Below are 21,861 nucleotides of genomic sequence, written 5' to 3'. Positions count from 1 at the left end.
ACCCCATAATATATATATATATATAATTAAATAATAATGAGGATATTTACGTCTCGAAAAAATTTCTAAAAGAGTAAGTAAAAGCTGCGCCATTAAAAGAAGTTATCAACCGATTCTATTTTAATAATATTGTAAACGGGTAACAATTAGAAAAAAGAAAAAAGGAAAAAGAGAAAAGGAAAAGAACGAAAATACTATTCCTTTGAATGTAACTCGTAAAAGTTACTATTATATATACTTTCCTTTTTACCCGATTAAAAACAACTTTGAATGCGCTAACAAACTAGTACGCTCGTTTTCAACGTGCTTCTTTCTCTCTCTCCCTCTCTCTCTCTCCACCCCCTCTCTCTATCCTCTCTCTCTTTCCTTTCGTCGACGAACTTCATAGAAATAACTACAATACTGTACATTTCGTTATCACTGCTATCGTTCATTCCTACGTGACGATTATTATGATTAGTTCGCAAAAGTAACTAAACAAATCAAAGAACAAAACAAAAAGAAAGAAATCGATGAACGAATAAATATAAAAATAAAAAGAAGAAAAAAAAAAAGAAAAAAAAGAAATAAAGGAAAAAGATGCAAAATTCAAATGGAGATTTATCACCCGTACGATCGAACGTTCGATCGTATATAATAAATATCTAACGAGTTTGTTGCCGATAAATCTGTTCTATCGGCGAAAAAAATATTATATATATATATATATATATATATATATATATATATATATATATATATATATACGTGGGGAAGGGCGGGGGGAGAGGAGGTAACTAGTTTGCCATGTATCAACACTACTGTTGATACACAACTTTATTGATATATATATTATGACATCATGATGTATTCCCTATGGACATTAGGAAGATATTCCAATGTGCTCGAATAAAAATAAGAACTTCATGGAATGTCGTTACTCCTGTAAATGGAATTCGTTTCCGAGAAATGCATTAAATGCTCGCACACCACGTACATTCATTATTACATATCTGATAAAATGTAAAAAAATTAATTTTTACATTTGTAATATACATAAACACCGTATACGTTATACGTGTATAATTAATTTCCATTATGTCAATCAAATTTGCGAATGAAAGATTTTTATTCTAAATTTTATATTGATCTTTTCTAATTTCTTTTCTCTTTTTTTTTTCTATTTCTTAATGATTTAAAATATCCAAACACAGATTTATCTATAATATTTATTTATTGTGATTAAGATTTTTTTTATATAGTGATAAATATACGATAATTAATTATATAATATCAGAATGGTAAATGCATGAGTATATATTTTAATTATATTTACTCATGTTTATTCTTACGAATCGAATTTATTTATATTACGTTATAATATATATATATATATATATATATATATATATATATATATATATATATATATTTGTTTTTATAAGAAATTTGTTTAATTAATATATTATTAATTATAATATATGTATGCAAACACACGTACATAAAATGATAAATTAATAATAATAATAATAATAATAATAATAATAATAATAATAATAATAATAATAATAATAATTATAATAAAATAATAGTAGTAATTCGAAAATAAAATAAAAATAAAAAATTTTTAATTTAATAATAATTAATAATATTAAGACAAATTATTATTATATATTATATATATTATATATATATATATATATATATACTTGAAGTATGTAATGAGATCTAAATTTTCAATTCAGAAAATTATATGATGACACATGAAACGTCTTGCTCGATGTTCTATTAATAATGCTTTCATAAACAAAGTTAGATGAAAGATTCTAATGACTCTTACGACCCGACCTACATCGTCAAATTATTATTTAAATATTTAAACCAACGGTTCCCTCTGTTTACGTTATCTATTGCTAATGTGTCACGAATAGAATAGCTGCGTATGTGTTAGAATAGTGAGAGAAATTAATGTCGATAATAACCTCTAATATTTACTACTTTCTTTTTTTTTTTATATATATTTTCGTATCATTCAGTCTTATTATATTAAATTAAAAAAATTGTTTATATCACATTGATCTAATTGATAAATAATATTATGAATTACGAGTTAAGGAAATGCCGTCAAATATTTGACGCACTTCTTGTAAGTTCATTTTTTAAAAATCCTCATTCGTATTAATAATAAATATTTTAAAAGATTATATTTTTATTTTTTTTTTCAATTTTTATTAATAATAATAATAATAACAATTATATTTATATATTATACATACATATATATATATATAAATTTGTATTTTTAAATAATATATTTATATATGGATAATATTATATATGATAATACTTTTTTTTCTACTTTTTAAATTCATAATCTTTTTAAACTTTATTATTTGACCTAATTAAAAGAGATATATATATATATATATATATATATATATATATATATATATATATATATATATATCCCCTGATCTCTCTTTTCTCTTCGTTTTATTCTCTCGCTCATCACGTATCTAGCTTTAAACAAGTTACGAACAAGTTTCTTGACGATTTTGCAGTAGAGAGGGAGAGGAAGAAAGAAAGAGAGAGAGAGAGAGAGAGAGAGAGAGAGAGAGAGAGAGAGAGAAGAGTCGTTGATTTCATACTCGTATTTTCGTCCATCGAAAATTTTCTCCTAAATCTACGAAAGTTACTATTCCTTCAATTGTTCCATATATCTTACATATACATCAGTTTCTTCAAGTACTTATAAATTTTCCTACGCGTAACCTTTCGTGAATATTTTCACATAATTTCGATCACAAAGTGTAAGGATATATATATATATATATTATGAATTGAACTTAAGCAGTATTATAAATTTATAACTATAATTTTTCAACTGTATTTATAAAAAAAATCATAAAATAAGTAAAAAAAAAAAAAAATTCAAATATGACTAATATGTTGATTTGCTCGATATTTAGTACAACAATATTACTTTTCTTTTTTTTTTTTTTTCTTACGAATATTTTACGAATATTTCGATTCTTTGTTATTAAAAAATATGTCGGAAGAATGAAGTGAAAATTTACATTGATGAACATTGATGAACGTCGATTAATCGATACTTCGTACTCAAAACTTTTTTTCTCTTTATTTTTTTTCTTTGTTTCTTGCCTTCAATTTTAATATTCGACATTTCAAATGAAGGTTGAAATGGTGCGATAAAAAATAAAAGAAGAAAAAAAAAAGAGGTAGAATTTGCTTTCCTTTTTTCGATATACATATAAAACTTCTATAGAGTAAGTAAAAATAGAGAAAGCATTTGCAGAACATTTCTGAAAGTTTATTAATCAATATATCATAATTACATACGTTGAAGTTGAAAATAATACAATTAGGTAGAATTACGTTTCGTTGATAAAAAGAAAAAAAAGAAAGAAAAAGAAGAAAAAAAAAGAAAAAAAATCTTGAAATAAATCGACAATTTGTAATGATGAGCGTTCATCGATTATTCATACATTAATAATTACGTTAATATCGACTTTCGATATTACATATAAAACCTTGAAGTACGAATAAACGAATAAAATTGAACTTATATATATATATATATATATATATATATATATATATATATATATATATATATATACATATGTATACACAAAATCATGATAGATATATAAGGGCAAAACAGATTTATATAAATGAAGCAATATAGTCAGTGCTTATAAACTGCACTGATAATGGCCAATCAGAATCGCACATTTTTTTTTTTTTACGTCTCGAAATGAATATTCTATAATGAAGGAAACGTTGTTATACCAATTATTATGAATGTATTATAAAAATGAGGGTAACATTTTTTTGATAACTTTTATACACACACACACACACACACACACACACATATATATATATATCTATAAATATAGATATTTATCATAACGATAAATTTTCGATGATAATCTAGAAAAATGATTAATTTAATATGTACGTACTTACACGATTCATGAAGATATACAAGGTAACTGGATGCGGTGTTAGATAAACGAGTGTATCAGTCCAAAAGTCACACTTAATGCAAGAGAATGTTGATGGTAAGCGAGATAGGGAGGTTGGGGAGGTGTTGTTGGACGGTGTTGTATGAAAGAAGTAAAGAAGTTCGTATTGTCCTTATATACTTTTATGCCAAGAAACTTCGCCCTTTGCCTCCATACATAGTTGATTCTTCGAAAGTCTGCAGGATACAAGAGAAGAGAAGTAAGAAAAAAAAAAAAAAATAGAAAAAAAAAGAAAAGGAAACTAGAAAAAGAAAAGGGGGAAAAAAAAGGAAAAGAAAGGAACAGGTTAAGAAGAGGAGAGTGCTACGATGTTTTCACAAGAAAACGAGGATAAGCATCTCATTCGTAGTCGTGTTCAAGTATATCGCGTGTATGTGAGAGAATAAGAGAGATAGAACGATACATACATATATATATATATAAAGTGAGAGAATGTTATATATATATATATATAGAAATGTGTGGAAACTAGGTAAAAATAGATGAAAAGAAGAAGAAAATAAAGTAGTATACGAATAATATGTAGGAAGGAGGAAGATAGGGAGGTAGAAAGGTAGAGAGACAGAGAGAGAGAGAGAGAGAGAGAGAGAGAGAGAGAGAGAGAGAAGACAAAATTATATAAGACGAAATAACTGAAAGAAACTTTATCCGTGTAATTTATAATTGTAATATCCTCTAGACGATCTTAATGTTACGGGATAAGAATTTCTAGAAAGTAAGAAAATTATTCAACACTTGAGACTGGAATAATATCGGTGTATTTAAGAGAAAGAGAGAGAGAGAGAGAGAGAGAGAGAGAGAGAGAGAGAGAGATAGAAAGAGACAGAGAAGGGGAAGAGAAAGAGAGAGAGAGAGGGAGAGGGAGAGAGAGAGAGAGTTTTCAAGTTTTCAGACAAATAAAAGTTTCCAGGACTGAAGAATGCTACGATGATACATACCTATTATATATCGTTGGTTTTTAAAACAATGTAATAAAGAAAAGATGCTACGCCATTATGGTGGACATGAGAAAAATTTATAAAATTACGTTAGAACATAAAAGATTTCTTACGACCGACTTCTCTCACGTTTCGATTTCAACTGATATATCTATTAGGGTAGAAATTGAATTTTACGTATTTGTTTACGCACGTATATATATATATATACATACATATACGTATATACTTTGTATACATTTGTATTTGTATATTTATATCCTAAGAGAAATATCAAATTGGCCAAAACATATATGTCATCATCTAGATTTATTCAAATAATAAATAAGGACGATTTGATACATTATATTTGTGATAGTATTAAAATGAAAAAAAAAAAGAAGAGAAAAAAATTTAAACAAAAAAAGAAAAGAAAGAAAAAAAGTAAGCAAAACATATCTCGCACGTTTGAATTATATCGTAATCATCGTACGAATATAATAAATATGTATCTAAATATATACATACATACATACATACATATATATATATGTACGTATGTAAACACGTTTTTATTCTTCTTCAAATTTAATATTGTAAATTCTTGACTAAACGAAATTAAACGATCGATTGAAAATTTCTTTTCAATCGTGCAATTGATCAATCATTTCTATCGTTACTACGAGTAAGGTATACATGTAGATAGGTAATTATATACCTAGGTATATATGTATATATACATACGTATGTACGTGTATATCTACATGTAAGCAAAGTTTGATCGACTTTTAAGCGAGTTTTGATTGGCCCATTTCAATGTACTATCGCTAATAAATTAACTCTCATCAAATTTGAGAAATGGGATAAATAATTCTATGGTATAAATACGTTCGTTACAATGTTTCGTTATCGAATAAATTATTAATCATATATTTGTTATTTAAGTAGTGTTTATTTTCTCTCTCTTGTCTTCTTGTTTTTTTTTTCTTTTTTCCTTTCTTTTTTTTTTTTTTTTTTTTTTTAAATAAATCTACTTCGACGTCGTGCGAATCCTTGCCGAAAAAAAAGAAGAAAGAAAAAAGACAAAAAAAAAGAAAAAAGATTTCCAATGAAAATCAATGCGACGTACGAGCGAGATGTGAAATTGAACGAGATAACTCTTTGAAAGAGAAAACTAGATGTATGTGATCTTTGGATTTATCATTCGTATCCATCGCTCTTATTCGCCCTTTCATTGAATTTATCACTGCTCCTCCTTTTCCTCCTCCTCCTCTCATCCTAACTCTTCCTTATTCCTCCCCATTCGCCACCTATCCTCATTGCACGATTCTTTTTCAAAAACGATTCAAAGTTCGTTACTTTCTTGATTTTTTTTTTTCTGCCATTGAAATATCTCATCTTAAACTATACCAATTGTCTCGCGGTTTTCTAAAAAGATTGGCAAATGAATTATCATAGTAGATTACATATAGTTCGTGTGACACACGATAGTTCGTATTATTGTGAAAAATAAAAAGTGAACTTTGATTAATTTTTTAACGATAGAAAAGAAAAATTCGTACGTTATAAATAATTCAAAACGATTCTAGCGTGTATGTGTGTATGTATGTGTGCGTACATATTCTTTATATGTGTTATGTGTGTCGCATGTTCTTTATAACGTGAATTTATTATACAGTCCTGATGCATTACGGACAAAATGCAGTATGTTTTCTTCTTCTTTTTCTTATTTCTTTTTTCTTTTTTTTTTCTTTTTCTTTTCTTTTCTTTTTTTTCCTTTTTTTTTTTTTTTGGTTACTTGAAATATGATATAATCGAGCTCGCGTTACAACGTTTAGATATACGATTGCGTTATAAATTTTGCATAAATTTCTTTTTCTCTGTATATCCATAGTTCGTGATATCTTACGTGTGAATTGAAAATTTATGTTAATTAAATTTGATAAATGATTAATTAAGTATTAGATTGAAGTAGAAAATGATCGATAAATTGAATAACTTTTAAATAGAAGTAATGTTTTCGCTAAAAGATATTATTTAATTTGATAATTAAATATCATTATTGTTAAATAAGATGATTTATAAGATATTTATATATATATGTTTAATAAAAATAAGAATAATATGCAAATGTAGATTTTGTTTATTCAAAGTTTATCATTCAGAAGTTTATGTAGATATAAAAGCATCGGTTATTGCGATATAAATGGATATAACTTTGCAATACTACACAACGAAATATTCATTAATATTTATATTGTCCTAAATGCGTACTGTATAAAAGAATTCATTTTCCAATTCTACAATCTGTTACGAGACATAGCTTTATATAGTTCAAACAAATTTACAAGCTCAATCAATTCTCAATTGTAAACTTTAATACATAAACATTTCTAAAAGCTAAATCAAATATTAATGGATTCTATATATTGAAATGCTAATTAAAAATTGTTAATTAATACAAACTAATCCAACTAACATTGTCATTCATAAATATAATGATTTGCTTTTGCAAGTCGTACCTTTGAAAGTTCATTCACATATTTTCGATGATAATAAAGGAAAAATAAAACAAAACAAAAAAAAAATATATATATATATATAAAGTATAAAAATTTTTTTTTTGTATTAAAAACAATTTTAAAAAATGTAACAAAAATATAAAATTTTATTGAGAATATGTATATATATATATATATAAAGAGAGAGAGAGAGGGGGAGAGAAAGAAATTGATTATTCGTAATCGATTAAAGAAAAAGAATTCGAAGATCGTTCGTTTGGGTAGATAAAGATCGGTAAAGGGTGCGTGACGGTATGGGAAAGAGAAACGGCAAAACTCCAAAAGGGTCGTATAATTTACGATCTAAAAGTAATCTCGTATCGCAAGAAAACGAGATCGGATAAAGAGCTACGGTTAGAGACTCGATATCGACTGGTTGTGGTTCACCGAACGTCAGGAGCGTCTCTTCGAGATAAAATCGGTCTTTGGCCATACTACATTAGCATTTCTACGAGGACGAAAATGCGAGAACTAGAGAAGAGAAGGGATGAAAGTGAAAGGGGGAGGCAGGTGGAGAGATTTACATAGATAGAGAAATTATATATATAGAGAATGAAATAGGATAGAAAAAAAAATATTCATGTGATTAAAATGTTATTAGTTTGATAAAGACAGACCGATTAATTTAAAAACAATGAATGAAAGAGAGAGAGAGAGAGAGAGAGAGAGAGAGAGAGAGAGAGAGAGAGAGAGAGAAGGAGAGAGAAGGAGAGAGAAAGAGAGAGACATATACATGAATATATTAACAAGAAAGAGACAGAGATGGAGAGATAAAGAGACACACAGATACACGTAAGGGAAGTGAAAGAGAGAGAGAGAGAGAGAGAGAGAGAGAGAGAGAGAGAGAGAGAGAAAGAGAGAGAAAGAGAGAGAAAGAGAGAGAGAGACAAAGCAGACTGGGTGATAAAGAGAGTATGATAATTCGATGAACGTGAATGGTAGAACATTTCTCGAAATATCTTTATCTAAAAGGACTCATTTATTTTCTCGTCTCGGTAGCATTCGATAAAGGATCTCGATTTTGCCATTGACATGGACTTTTGTATAATAATATACGTTAGACAGATGCGTTTAAATACTTATCTAAATAGTACGTAGTTTTCTAACATTTTTGCCGACGTCATCAAAATTTCTTATTACCGGATATATTATACATAAATCGAAGGGAAATGAAGAAATAAAAAGAGAGATAGAAATAGAAATAGAGATGGAGATAGTAAGAAAGATAGAGATAGAAAGAGAGAGAGTGAGAGAGAGAGGGAGAGAGAGGGGGATAGAGAGAGAGGGAGAGAGAGGGGGATAGAGAGAGAGAGAAAGAAAGAAAGAAAGAAAATAAAGAAAAATAAGAAAAGAAATTGGAAACGACAACGAGGGATGGAAAGAGAAATAAATTCTATCTCCCTACCGGCGCGATAATCTTGTGAAGGAGAAAGAATTTTTCAAAGAATGGGATCGTCGAGCCTCCATGAACGAAAACAAATGAAAGAAATGGCGGAACGTTTGTGAAGTTTTCTTTACGAACAAACTTTACGTTTCTCCTCACTCATCAGTTTCTTCTTTATTTTTTTTCTTGTTTTCCTCTCTTCGCTCAATTTTTCTATTTCTGTCCCTTTTTCTTTCTCTCATTCTCTCTCTTTTTCTCTCTCCCTTTTATCCTGTTCTCAGTCATTCTTTTTCTTATTTTGATTTTTCACTTTTATCAAATATATAACTTTATTTTACGCATTGACGAAGAATTCTTTGTGATATTTTATTAAAAAAAAAAAAAAAAAAAAATATATAAAAACTTAAAAAAAAATTTTGATCCTTAAATCGTATCAATCATAATAATATTAAAATATTACAATTTTTGTGTCATAGACGCCCAATTCATTTGTATTTTATATTATGTTTTAAATTACCAAATTGAAAGACAAAGAGAAAGAGAGAGAGAGAGAGAGAGAGAGAGAGAGAGAAAGAGAGATAATTTTCATCGTGAGATCATGAGATCCAGAAATTATGATATTTTTGATCTTATTCTTATTACTGTAATATAAACTTTAATTTTGTAAATGTCGTCAATGAAAGCTCCGAAAAGCGTTTCACAATTAAATCTATAAAATATATTAATCTTTAGAGCAATCAAGCAATTAAAGATAGAACCATCAAGTATATATTAGCTTGATTATATTAATCTTGGTATATAACAAATATATATATATATATATATATATATATATATATATATATATATCATACATCAAGTTTCAAGAGTGAATACGCAAATGATTACTCTTAGTAAAACGAAATAATAACAGTCAGATATATTAAAATCGATTTAGATTTACGTTTATTTTCCAAATTTTATTTCAATTCAAATTTATATTTGAATTAATTTCGTTGTTTACCATCATCTCTTTCATTGAAAAATTATATACTATATATATATATATATATATATATATATATATATATATATATGTATAATAAGTATATACATACATTCAAATATTTTCCTTAATGTTGTCAAATTTTATAATACATTAAATATAAAATAAATCATATATCTGTGTAATTTACGCTTGTATATACGTAAATATTTGTAATCATCTATTGAGTTCCTTCATTTATCACACGAAACTACTATAAATAACTAGATTGTTTACAACGTTAAAAGGTCACGAGGTAACTCGAGCGTTCATGGTAGTTTTACGCATACGTTAACCATCCCCTCTCCATTTTTCCTTTCCATACTAGTAACTACAAACCCCACTTCTTCTACTTCCTTTTTTTTTCCTTTATTTCTTGTCGACATTTCAAAATGCGACATCTTCAAGGTTGCTCGTTAATTTTCTTATAAGCGTTAGCGTGTTTGCGATATGGTATAATCAAGTGCGTTTTCTGACACAGACGACACACTCCCTCTCTCTCTCTCTCTCTCTCTCTCCTTTTTTGTGTCTCAATAAATTATCTTTACAGGAACATCGTTTCTTTGTTAAAAGTAAGACTCGTGCAAGAAACTAACGATCGGATAGAATTTATATCGAATATATAATTAATGTGCGATATGTGATACCTTCGAGGAAACTTCGTTCTAATAAATCATTACTTAATTTAAATCGAGGATAAAAATTTATTTTTATAAATAATTGAAGCAATCAACAAAATTATTATATCAAATTAAATCCCTTTAGAATCATTTCTTATTAAATATTAAATAATAATTTTGATTAGTTATTTTTTTTCTTTTTTTGTTTTTTTTTTTTTTTCTATTTTGTTTCTTTTCTTATTATTAATCAGATTTTATATCTGAGAAATGAAATGAAATTATAGGAAAAAAAAACAAAAAAAAAAAAAAACAAACAAACAATGTATGAAAAATATCATATACTTACGTACATAATTTCGTATCTATTATTTTTTTTATGTAATTTGTACGTCGTCGATATTTAATTTTTCATTTACTTTTATATTTCTCTCTCTCTCTCTCTCTCTCTCTCTCTCTCTCTCTCTCTCTTTCTATCAAGATTTTTGTCATTGAAAATTTTCTTTTTCTGTTTTTCTTTTTCTTACTTTTTTATGATGTTAATACGTACCATCAGAACATATGTACGAACATCTAATCGCAAAAATAATAAACCGTTTTATTATTTATAGTCTAAGAGGTCATATCTACATGTAAAAGTACTTCTCTAATTGGTTATCGATCGATATATACATATATATATATATATATATATATATATATATATATATATATATACATATATACTTCCTTTCCTTTCCTTTTCTTTCTTTTCTTTTTCTTTTTTTCTTTTTTTGTTGTAGCTTCTTCTCTTACGATCTTTCCTATTCGTTGCAATCAGCACAGTAATTTCGTCGTACACTCATTAGATCGTTTCTCTTCTTTCCTTCCTCTTCTTCATTCTCCTTTTTCTCTTCCTTCTCTTGTAATTGTCTCTTCATGTACCATCGTTTTAAACGTTCAGACTAAGAGAGAAAGAGAAAGAGAGAGAGAGAGAGAGAGAGATAGAGAGAGAGAGAGAAAGAGAGAGAGAGAACGAATGTTCCTTTTAGTTCGTTTTCATGCATACGATATATAGATAAATACATAAGAAAAATTGTAAGTATAATAAAATAATATAAAACTATAACATCCATTAAAATCTTCATTCATTAAATTTATATTACTTGAGAAATAAATTCTCGATAATATGAGAAATTAATTACGAGGTAAGTTAGTTAATCATTATTAAAAATATCCCGCTATTACAGGAATAATTATTATTAATTATATCTTTTATTAATTTTATTTCTTTTTTAACCGTAACAACATTATTTATATCGTATTAAATCGATGAATTATCGAACATATTGTTTGAGACTTATTGTTCGTTAATATTACGTAAAATTACATATTCATTAAAAGAGATATATCGTTTTGTCGAATGAAATGTATTATATTATTTGATGAGACATTTTATTCGTCATTGGGAAGAATTTTATTTTGTAATTTTGTTTCGAAAAATATATATAAAAAGAAAAGAAAAGAAAAAAAAAAGAAAAAAAAAAGAAAAAAACAGATTCTCAATCTTTCACTGTATTTCTCATTTTATCGGAAGAAATTCTCGGCAAATCTTTCTGGACTTCTCACTTCAGAAGAATCACAGAAGGATTCTAAAAGTTTTGAAATGTTTTCTATGGGCATAAAGTGTTTCCTATTGGCCGTACTCAACTGGGATATAACCAAGCTGCCTATAAGTATTCGCGTCACGACTCCTTCATAATTTCGTTCTTTGAACAACGCTTTAGAGTTCGAACTTTCAATGTGGGATTTTAATTCAATTTATATTTCAAAATTTATATTCTACCACGGTGAATAGCTGGATTTATAATATGCTATGTATATAAAATGATATGTTAATCCTATTACGATTGTCTATAATAATTATAAACGAATTAAATCCACATACATGACGTATGTATTCAGTCATTTATATATTTCAAAGAGAAAAAGAATATTAAATCGCGCGTATAAAAAGGAACATAATAATAATAATAATAATAATAATAATAATAATAATAATAACGAACTTGGAGAAGATTATTGTTTGACGAGAAAAAAGAAATTATTTCGAAAAAAAATTCTTATTTTTGTTTTCGGCATTTTTTTTCTTTCTTATTCCTTTTTCTGTTTTTCTGTTTTTTTTTTTTTTTTTCTTTTTTTTTTTTAAAGAGAAAGAAGTAAAAACTACTTGGACAATGATTTAAATGGATAATAAATGAAATACTGAATATACTTACTTGGGTAATAAGTTATTTTAGAGAGGAAAAAAAAAAGGAAATTAAAATACAATCGTAAAAAGAAAAAGGATAATAACAAATTGTGAAAAAATTATCGTCTTGTCGAGGAAATATTCTCCCTCCAAAAAAAAAAAAAAACAGAAAAATCTTTGTTTTTGTTTTATACACACACACATATATATATATATTTTTCTTTTTTGTTTTTAAACGAGCATGAAAAACAATAATTATTATAACTCTCCTCGACGATATGATTTTTACTCGTTAAGGATAACAATTATTAATCTACCAAAATGAAAAATGTGTTTCTGGGTTAAGTGAACAGTTTTTAATCAGCGAATGCATTTTATACGGTTTAAAGATAAATGTAAAAACCAGGTAGTAACACTCCTACCTTGTAAAACTTTCTTTCGCACTTCCTAAATCTCGACATTAATCGCTTTTAACGTTGGTATAGAACGTGCGTTACTCGTGTCGTTGGAAGTCCACGTTACGAGCTATAAAATCGTAGTTTTCAGAACATGAGAGAGAAAAAGGCAGAAACAGAAAGACAGATAGACAGACAGACAGACAGACAGAGAGAGAGAGAGAGAGAGAGAGAGACAAGAATGATAGTGGAACATGTCAGCAAACACGATTCTGATTTATTGCTACGTATAAGTGGAATGAAAATTACGAAAATCTTGAGTTTATGTTACTCCCGACGATTTGTCGAAGATTAATTAATAATTTGAATTTTAAAAATAGCAGACAGCTATGACGTAATATGTAAAAGGACAATTTGAAAAATTCATTGCTTTTCTGTTTTTTTTTTTTGGTCCTCTTTTATTATTATTATTATTATTATTATTATTATTATTATTATTTATTATTTTCTTTTTCTTTCGTCAATGTATCTTTAAATTTCACTTTTAAAGGGAAATTCATCTGACAAGTGGAAAAAATAAAAAAAAAAAAAAAAAGAAAATGTAAAGAGTAAACAATTCGACGGAGATCAATTTCGAAATTTTGTTTAATTGAGATTGTATCTTCGAAAGGAGATATATGTCCCATATAATTAAAAAAATCTGTGGTTTGTTTCTCTCTTTTCTTTTTTCTTTTTTTTTTTTTTTTTTTTTTTTATAATAAAATAGCTAAACATCTTCGTTTATTCAATCATTAGAAAATGAAGGGATTTTGGTTGCATAGTCACGTGACCACGTTATTTCTTACATTTCTTAGTTTCAAATCACGTAGGTAATTACATACATGCTATACGTCGTTCACGTAGACTATTTTTTGTTCCACGAAAATAAAACGAGAAATAGTCAATTTGTAAATTGCTAACTCTAAACGAATACCTAAAGAGTTTAGAATTATAACAACTTGAAGTTGATGTGTGCTATGGTTAATTTAAAAATAAATTCAAATTGATTGTTTATATATATATATATATATATATATATATATATATATATATATATATATTACATCATTGACTTATCGAGTAGGTTTTAAATTAGTTTAAGAAACTTTTTCTTGCTGCTCACTGTCGCGAATAATATATATATATATAAAATATAAAATATAAAATATATAATATAGCTACAAACATATATATATATATATATATATATATATATATATATATATATAATATGTCAGAAAGATTATTGCTTTATCGAATAGGTTTTAAATTAGTTCGGGAAACTTTTTCTTCCTGCTCGTCGCGAACAATATATATATATATATATATATATATATATGAAGTTCTTGCTCCATTTTTTCTAGTTTATACATGTTTTATTTCTCATTATTATTTTAGAAAACAGAGAACTTTGATAAAAATTGTATCTGATAAATTTACCTATGCTCGGGGGAAAAAAAGGAAAAAAGAAAAAAAAAAAAGAAAAAAAAAAAACTGAATAAAAATGGAAAAGCAAATAAGGAAAGAAACCGTTCGGAACTTTAACGTGAAAAATTTTTTACGATATTTTTTTCTTTCTTCCCTTCTTTCACCCTCGAAGCACCATTTTAAAGCTCGTTATAATCGTCGTCCTTTTTTCTTCTTCTTCTTCCTTTTTTTTTTTTTCATTTGTGGTATCCATCACGATGCTCATCCGATTAAAACGATGAGAAAAAAATCGACGAAGATCGTAAGTACTTACTTACATATAAAGTAGAGCTCAAAAGTTTGTCCCCCTGGGATTTTCGATTGTTCCGCTTATTTCCGAACTATATGATACTCTGAAAATCCATTCAGAATAGAAGATCATAGTGACATAGTCATACGATTTCCATATTTGCATTGGTTATTACGGATTAATAACTAGTATTTAACGCTTGAACGTTCACGCCAATGATTTATCATTCTATACCATTCAGTTTCGATTTTGTTTTCTCTCTCTTTCTCTCTCTCTCTCTCTCTCTTTCTCTCTTTCTCTCTTTCTCTCTCTTTCTCTTGTTATGTATCGGATTAATTGATGTGATCCTTTTTGCCAATTGGGAAAATATATGTGACGTATTACGTAAAGTAAATTTAAGCGTACATGATAAAACAGAGAACCATTTTAGCCAATTAAAGCCAATATTTCTTCGTAGAATTAAATTTGGAAACTTTCTACAAAATACTTATAATATATATCTATAATATAGAATTCAGGAGAAGAGCCTTTTCATTCATGTGAGTATAAAAGGGAAACAAAATGGTTTTTTTTTTTGGTCGATCTTTTTATTTATACATTTCGATCTTTGATACTTTCAACATTCATTGAGATTAAAGATCTATGATGATACAATAACAATCATAGGATTTTAATATTTGCAATGATTATATTTCGTCTTTTATGGTCAATTGTGGTTTATGAAAAAAAAAAAAAGAACATTTGAACTTATTTCTATGGCAATGATTTATCGCTTTAAACCAATCGTTTAATCATAGTTTCAATGTAAATAGTTTCAATTCGATTAAATAGATTTGCATTCCTTCCAGAAACATTCTCTTAAACTCCATGTAGTTAATACTTAGTTATATACAGTGGATCTTTTCAATGGCATAGTTTCTCGAAATACGAATACCGTTAGTATTGCATTCGAGGATTTCATTTGTCAATTTAATATTCGTTTAAATAATCGTATGCCGATAATAAATTTGCCCGAACATATAAGAGGATTAATTAACGTTGAACAGTTGATTTTCGTTTGATAATAAAGGAAAGAATTTTACTTATATATTTACTGATATGATATTTCATTTACCTAACCTTGAATGAGAGAAAAAGAGAGGGATATCCATCAATTATCAAATAGAAAGCACTCGTATTTATTTTTACGATACCACGTTGTATTTTATTAAAATTGTCTACGGACAAAGATGATTTATAATATTCTAGTGATTTGATATCATCGTTCTCTCATCGATTCGCGAATCATTAAATTATTTTCTTCAATGTAATTAGATAAATTCATAATTATAAAAAATTTTATATATATATATAATATATAAATAAAAAAGAAAATAAAAATTATACACAGAATCTTTCGCATCAAAGTTCAAACTTTATTTTTATTCGTACAAATAAGAAAATATATAGTAGAAAGATATAATAATTTAATTCATAATTTATTATTATAATCAATAAGAATATGATAATTTCCGAATGCTTTTCGTATAAACAATTTTTCTTAAAAACGAAACGCGATGTTCGTGTAGATCGATTATATATAAAAAAAAAAAAAAAAAAAAAAAAAAATAAATAAAAGAAAAGAAAGAAAAAATATTCGACGATGAAACTTTAAAAATATATATTTCAAAGAAAATTATTAAAGTTTATAACAAAAAAAAAAAAAAAAGATAAAAGAAAGAAAAAATATTCAACGATGAAACTTTAAAAATATATATTTCAAAGAAAATTATGAAAGTTTATAACAAAAAAAAAAAAAAAAAAGAAAAAAAAAAGAAAATAGAAAAAAGAAATAAATAAAATGATAAAATCGAAAGGAATATAACAATCGTTTCCATCGTATTATTTACGATAAAAATATTTTTTCTTTAAGATGTTCCCTTTTTTATACGCGTTCACTGTCATTTCGAATTTAATTGGATAGCTCGTCACCACGTTTTCGACTAAAAGCGACGGAACGCGGTCTACTCCTCCCATTTGTTCGTTCGTTCGTTCGTTCGTTCGTTCGTTCGTTCGTTCCCTTCTCGGTGAGATGAGAAGGACGTAGAATAAGAAAACCTAGAGAGTGAGAGAGTACTTTGTGAGAAAATGGAGATGTCACCGTCCGAAATCGTGACGGCCATTGTCATTTCTATTCACGTAAAATTTACATCCCTACATTTTTCCCCCTCCAAGATCTGCCAACTTTTTATTTCATCTAACTAATATTATCTATCATAATTTTAAAATTTCTCTATTGAAACGTTCCCGAATGATTTATGAAAATATACGTAGATACGTAAGTAAGTACTTACGTTTTTTTATTCATCAACATATATATATATATATATATATATATATATATATATATATATATACATCTGTTCTTCGAACGTATCTCACCAGATTAGAATTTTTTTTACAATTTTACATAAATTATATTTAATAACAAATATGTAAATTTAATGACGTGAATAAATAAATATTTGTATAAGTTAATAATTTAATTATAGTTAATTAAAGAGATATCTTTAATACTGCTATATAATTTATCAAATTCATTTGTAACAAGTGTAAAACAATTCTTGCATAAAAAATAGTATATATATATATATATATATATATATATGCATATTTATTTTTTATAGAAATTCCTTTACAATGACATATGTTTTTTCTTGAAAGAAAAGAAATAACGTTATTATTTGTTTAATATATATATATATATATATATGTACATGTTACAAATATATATGTGCGGTTATAAAAATTTTTTTTTTAACGCATAGATTTTTTTTTTGTAAAAGGAAAGTTAAATTATATAATAATGTGTTAAAATATTACGCAAAGGGATAATGAAAATATTTAAAGGTAGATAACAATGCGTGTTGCATTATTATACATATATGTATGTATGTATAACATGATGTATATTATTGGAACACGTGAGAGACCAGATAGCGAAGTGTATAAAGAGAGAGAGAGAGAGAGAGAGAAATATGAGTGAGAGGGGAAATAAATAAAAGATAAGCGTTAGAGGACGAGGAATGTCAACAAAATAAGCAAATGAAAGTTCGTTCATTCGAAATCAAGCACGTAAATAAAAAATTATAGATCGTTGGTTTTTTTTAAATGTCTCGATTTTATTATTAATTTATATATTTTCGATTTATTATAATTAAAAATTAGCATGTTAATCAAATTTCGTCTTTCAACATATATATCCCATACATAAATATATATATATATATATATTGTTATAAAAGTTTGTTTATATACGACAAATTAATTATATATTTGGATAGAAAATGAAATATATAAAACGTAAAATGTTTGAAACACGAACGAGTTTCAATTTGTAATATAATCTTTTGCTTTTACAAATGATCGTATGACAAATATTATATTTCATTGAATACACCGTTTTTATTCGAAGTAAAAGTTTCGAATATAATATAAAAGATACAAAAGTTAACAATATTGTGATAACGTGATATTCTAATATTCAAGAATTTACGTTTTTAAATAGTAAATAAAGAGAGAGAGGGAGAGAGAGAGAGAGAGAGAAAGAGAAAGCTTTTGCCTCTTTGAACATTCATGACGTTTTATGAAGGAAAATTTATGAAGTTATCTGAGAAATTTAGTTGAAGACGTGGAAAAGAGAATAGAAGAATGAGAAAGAGAGAAAGAGAGAAAGAGAGAAAAGATTTAATCCAAACCTGTGCACGTTTACGTTCTTGCTTTTCCAATTCCAGGATTTATATATATTTAATATTTGACAGAATACATATGGAAAAAAATATATACATATATATATATATATATATATATAAACTCGAACGAATGAATTTGAATGGCGAATATCTTTAGCTTCGAAACACGTTTCCCATTTGTTCGAAACTATATCATCTATTGACATTTAGCGAATAGTTCATTAAGCTAGTCTATCATATTAAATTCGTTTTCCTTTCATTCATGATAACAATTAATAGAATAAAAAAGAATATATTGGAGAGTGATCATATTTGAATGTATTTTCATTCATTTCATATATAATTTTTTTTTTTTATATTTAAAAAGAGAAAAGGTAAACAAGGAAAAAGAAAGAGAGAGAGAGAGAGAGAGAGAGATAGGGAGAGAAGGACAACGTTATTTTTCGTTATCTTAACAGCATAGACACATTTATTCGCGAATATGAGAAGAGATAAGATGTAAACAAATAGTGAAATAAAAAGAAAGAAAAAAAAAAAGAAAAAATAATACAAGAATAAATCGAACTTCTATCTGTGAAGTATTAACTGCATCGATATTTTTTCGCCCTGATATTTCTAATACGTTTTATTGTCGAATGATATCAGATATGAACGAAAAATAGAAAGAAAAAAAGAAGAAAAGAAAAAAGAACGAAAGAAGAAAGAGAGAGAGAGAGAGAGAGAGAGAGAGAGAGAGAGAGAGAGAGAGAGAGAGTAGCAATTTTGGGCGAACTCTTTGCATTGCAAATAAAAAATAAAAAGGATGTGAAAGAAATTTCATTTTCTGAGAAAAAAATGTAAAAAAAAATCTATAAAAAAAAAAAAAAAGAAAAAAAGAGGAAAAAAAGGGGGGAAATAGAAAAACGATTGCAAAGGAAAGATTATAGCAAAAAAAAAAAGGGGGAAACAAAAAAAAAGAAAAGAAGAAAAATGAACAAACGAAAAAGCTTTATCGTTCTGTTTCGAACAAAAAAAAAAAAAAATCGAGCGTTCCTTTTTTTCTTTTTCTTTTTTCTTTTTTTCTCCGTCTTTTTTTTTTCTTTTTTCCTTTTTCTTTCCTCTTTCTTTTCATTCTACATTTTTTTCATTCTGCTCCATTACCGTTCGACGTTTTAGTAACGTTCGATTTCCTAAAGGGTCATACCGTCATTTGCAAATTTCCACTGGGAATTCGCCATACTCGCCATAGTCGTCTCACCTCCACAGTCGTCCATTGTAACGGCATTGCCAATCCATATGAAGAGAAAAAAATGTAAAGACATTTTTACCATCGAACGAACGTTTGCATTTTGTAAAAAAAAAAAAAAAAAAAAAAAAAAAAAAAAAAATATTAACAATACCTTTTCTTAGATTTTCTGTATTTAACCCGTTGCATCCTCCTCCTCCTCCTCCTCCCGCCCGCCGCCCTTCCAACGTAATATTTTCTTGGCGTTTCTATGAAAAAAAAAAAAAAAAGAAAAAAAAAAAATAACAAAACGATGAGAGGAAATTTACTTTCATAACGTGTTCCATTAAATATTATATTTTATTTCGTTTGAGATCGATCGAGAATTATTAGAAATGCATGCATTTCTCTGATGTAAATGAAATAAAAACGCATTTAGACTCGAAGGATGAAATTTATTATAAAAAATTTGCTCTATTTTGTTTTTCTTCTTTCTTTTTTTTTTTGTTTTCTTTCTTCTTTTTCTTTTTTTTTGTTTCCCTTTTTCTATCTTCCCCCTCCCCCTCCCCACTCTACCCTCTGAAAAGGGAACGGAGTATTAAATTGTTTCTTATTGCGGAGATTGAATTTTCTTTATTTTTCTTTTCCCTCCTTTTATTATTTTTCTCTTTTTCTTTCTCTTTTTTTTTTTTTTTTTTTTAGAACACATAAAATAATAAAAATTCATTTGGAAAAAAGAAAGAATACGACTATATCAAACGACATTTGGACGACGGATCGTCAATTTCATTTGTTCTTTCAATGAATTTCTGTAGGGAATGGAAGAGAAAAAAAAATTTAACATCCTTATGTTCCATCGAATGATGAAAAGTTTATTAGCACGAAAATGAACGACGATAAAATAAAATTAATATATATTCATGAATCATAATGAATCGTTCAGAACTTTTTTAATATTTTTACTTTTTTGAAGAAAAAAAAAAAAAAGAAAACTAAAGTCGCGTGAGTTAATATTGAAAGAAAAAAAAAAAAAAAGGAAAGAAAGGAAAAAGAAAATGCAACAGCCATTAAGATATTAATCTCTTTTCATTTTGAATTATCATTTGAAATTATATTATGTCTATCTTTTTCGCATCGTGGTATTATCGAAATAACCGATTGGTCGAAAATGTTTACAAACATAAATGGTATCACGTAAATATTTTTCAGAAACGTGAATACTTATATTGACGTAAGCAAAAGCTAGATGAAATTTGTTTTCCAATGTGAACCATTTCATAGATTTCCATTGGGAATTTACTATACGAGCCAGTAACGATGGACAAGAGGTAAACGCAGTTGCGAAATCTGTATATGTAATTTTCAAATCTCCGCTCGGTCTATTCTCTCCCTTTCTCTCTTTCTCTCTCTCTCTCTCTCTCTCTCTCTCTCTCTCTTTCTCTCTCTTTCGGTAGAAAGGAACATTTTGAAAGGAAGGGACAAGTTTACAAAACTTTCCCTTGCGCATGTTGTAAATGGTAAGTTTCGAGAGAACGAGGTTAAAACTAATTTCGTTTGCAAGACCTATCAATTATTCCAGTATCTCGTTGAGAAATAATTCATCGAGTCTAACAAGAATGATCGACGTCGTACGTCTTATTTGTTTTTAATTTTTCAAATGCACGTTGCCTCGTTAAATAACGATGTATTAACATTTAATGTAGTTTAACTTACGTTTCTAATCATTTAGAATTTATTATGAAATTTCGAAATTAAAAAAAATAAAAACAAAAATAAAAATAAAAAAGAAAATAAAGAAACTATCATTAGAAGAACTCATTGCATTATGTATAATATTTGATAGCTTGAATAATATTTTATATTTACGAATTTAAGGAAGATGAAGGAAAGAAAAATGAAACGAGACAAAAATTAATTGTGCAATAAAGGATTAACTCTCTCTCTCTCTCTCTCTCTCTCTCTCTCTCTCTCTCTCTCTCTGTCTGTCTCTTTCTATCTTTCTTTTTCTCTG

The 21,861-nt window shown here is 26.8% G+C and overlaps 1 protein-coding gene and 1 long non-coding RNA gene across 4 annotated transcripts in view; one reads left to right on the top strand and one right to left on the bottom strand.

Moving 5' to 3' along the window:
- The window catches only part of LOC124426072, a 33,258-nt gene extending 28,114 nt beyond the window's left edge, over positions 1-5,144 (bottom strand). The window contains exons 1-2 of the long non-coding RNA XR_006942642.1: positions 4,970-5,144; positions 3,973-4,207 (exon numbers count right to left, since the gene is read on the bottom strand). This is a non-coding gene — a long non-coding RNA (uncharacterized LOC124426072). The remainder of the gene's footprint in view (positions 1-3,972; positions 4,208-4,969) is intronic.
- The window catches only part of LOC124426068, a 95,878-nt gene that overhangs the window by 13,059 nt on the left and 60,958 nt on the right, over positions 1-21,861 (top strand). The window lies entirely within an intron of this gene.

This window comes from Vespa crabro, chromosome 8 (assembly GCF_910589235.1).
Source record: "Vespa crabro chromosome 8, iyVesCrab1.2, whole genome shotgun sequence".
Classification (NCBI taxonomy): domain Eukaryota; kingdom Metazoa; phylum Arthropoda; class Insecta; order Hymenoptera; family Vespidae; genus Vespa; species Vespa crabro.
This window is presented reverse-complemented; position numbering and strand designations above follow the sequence as displayed.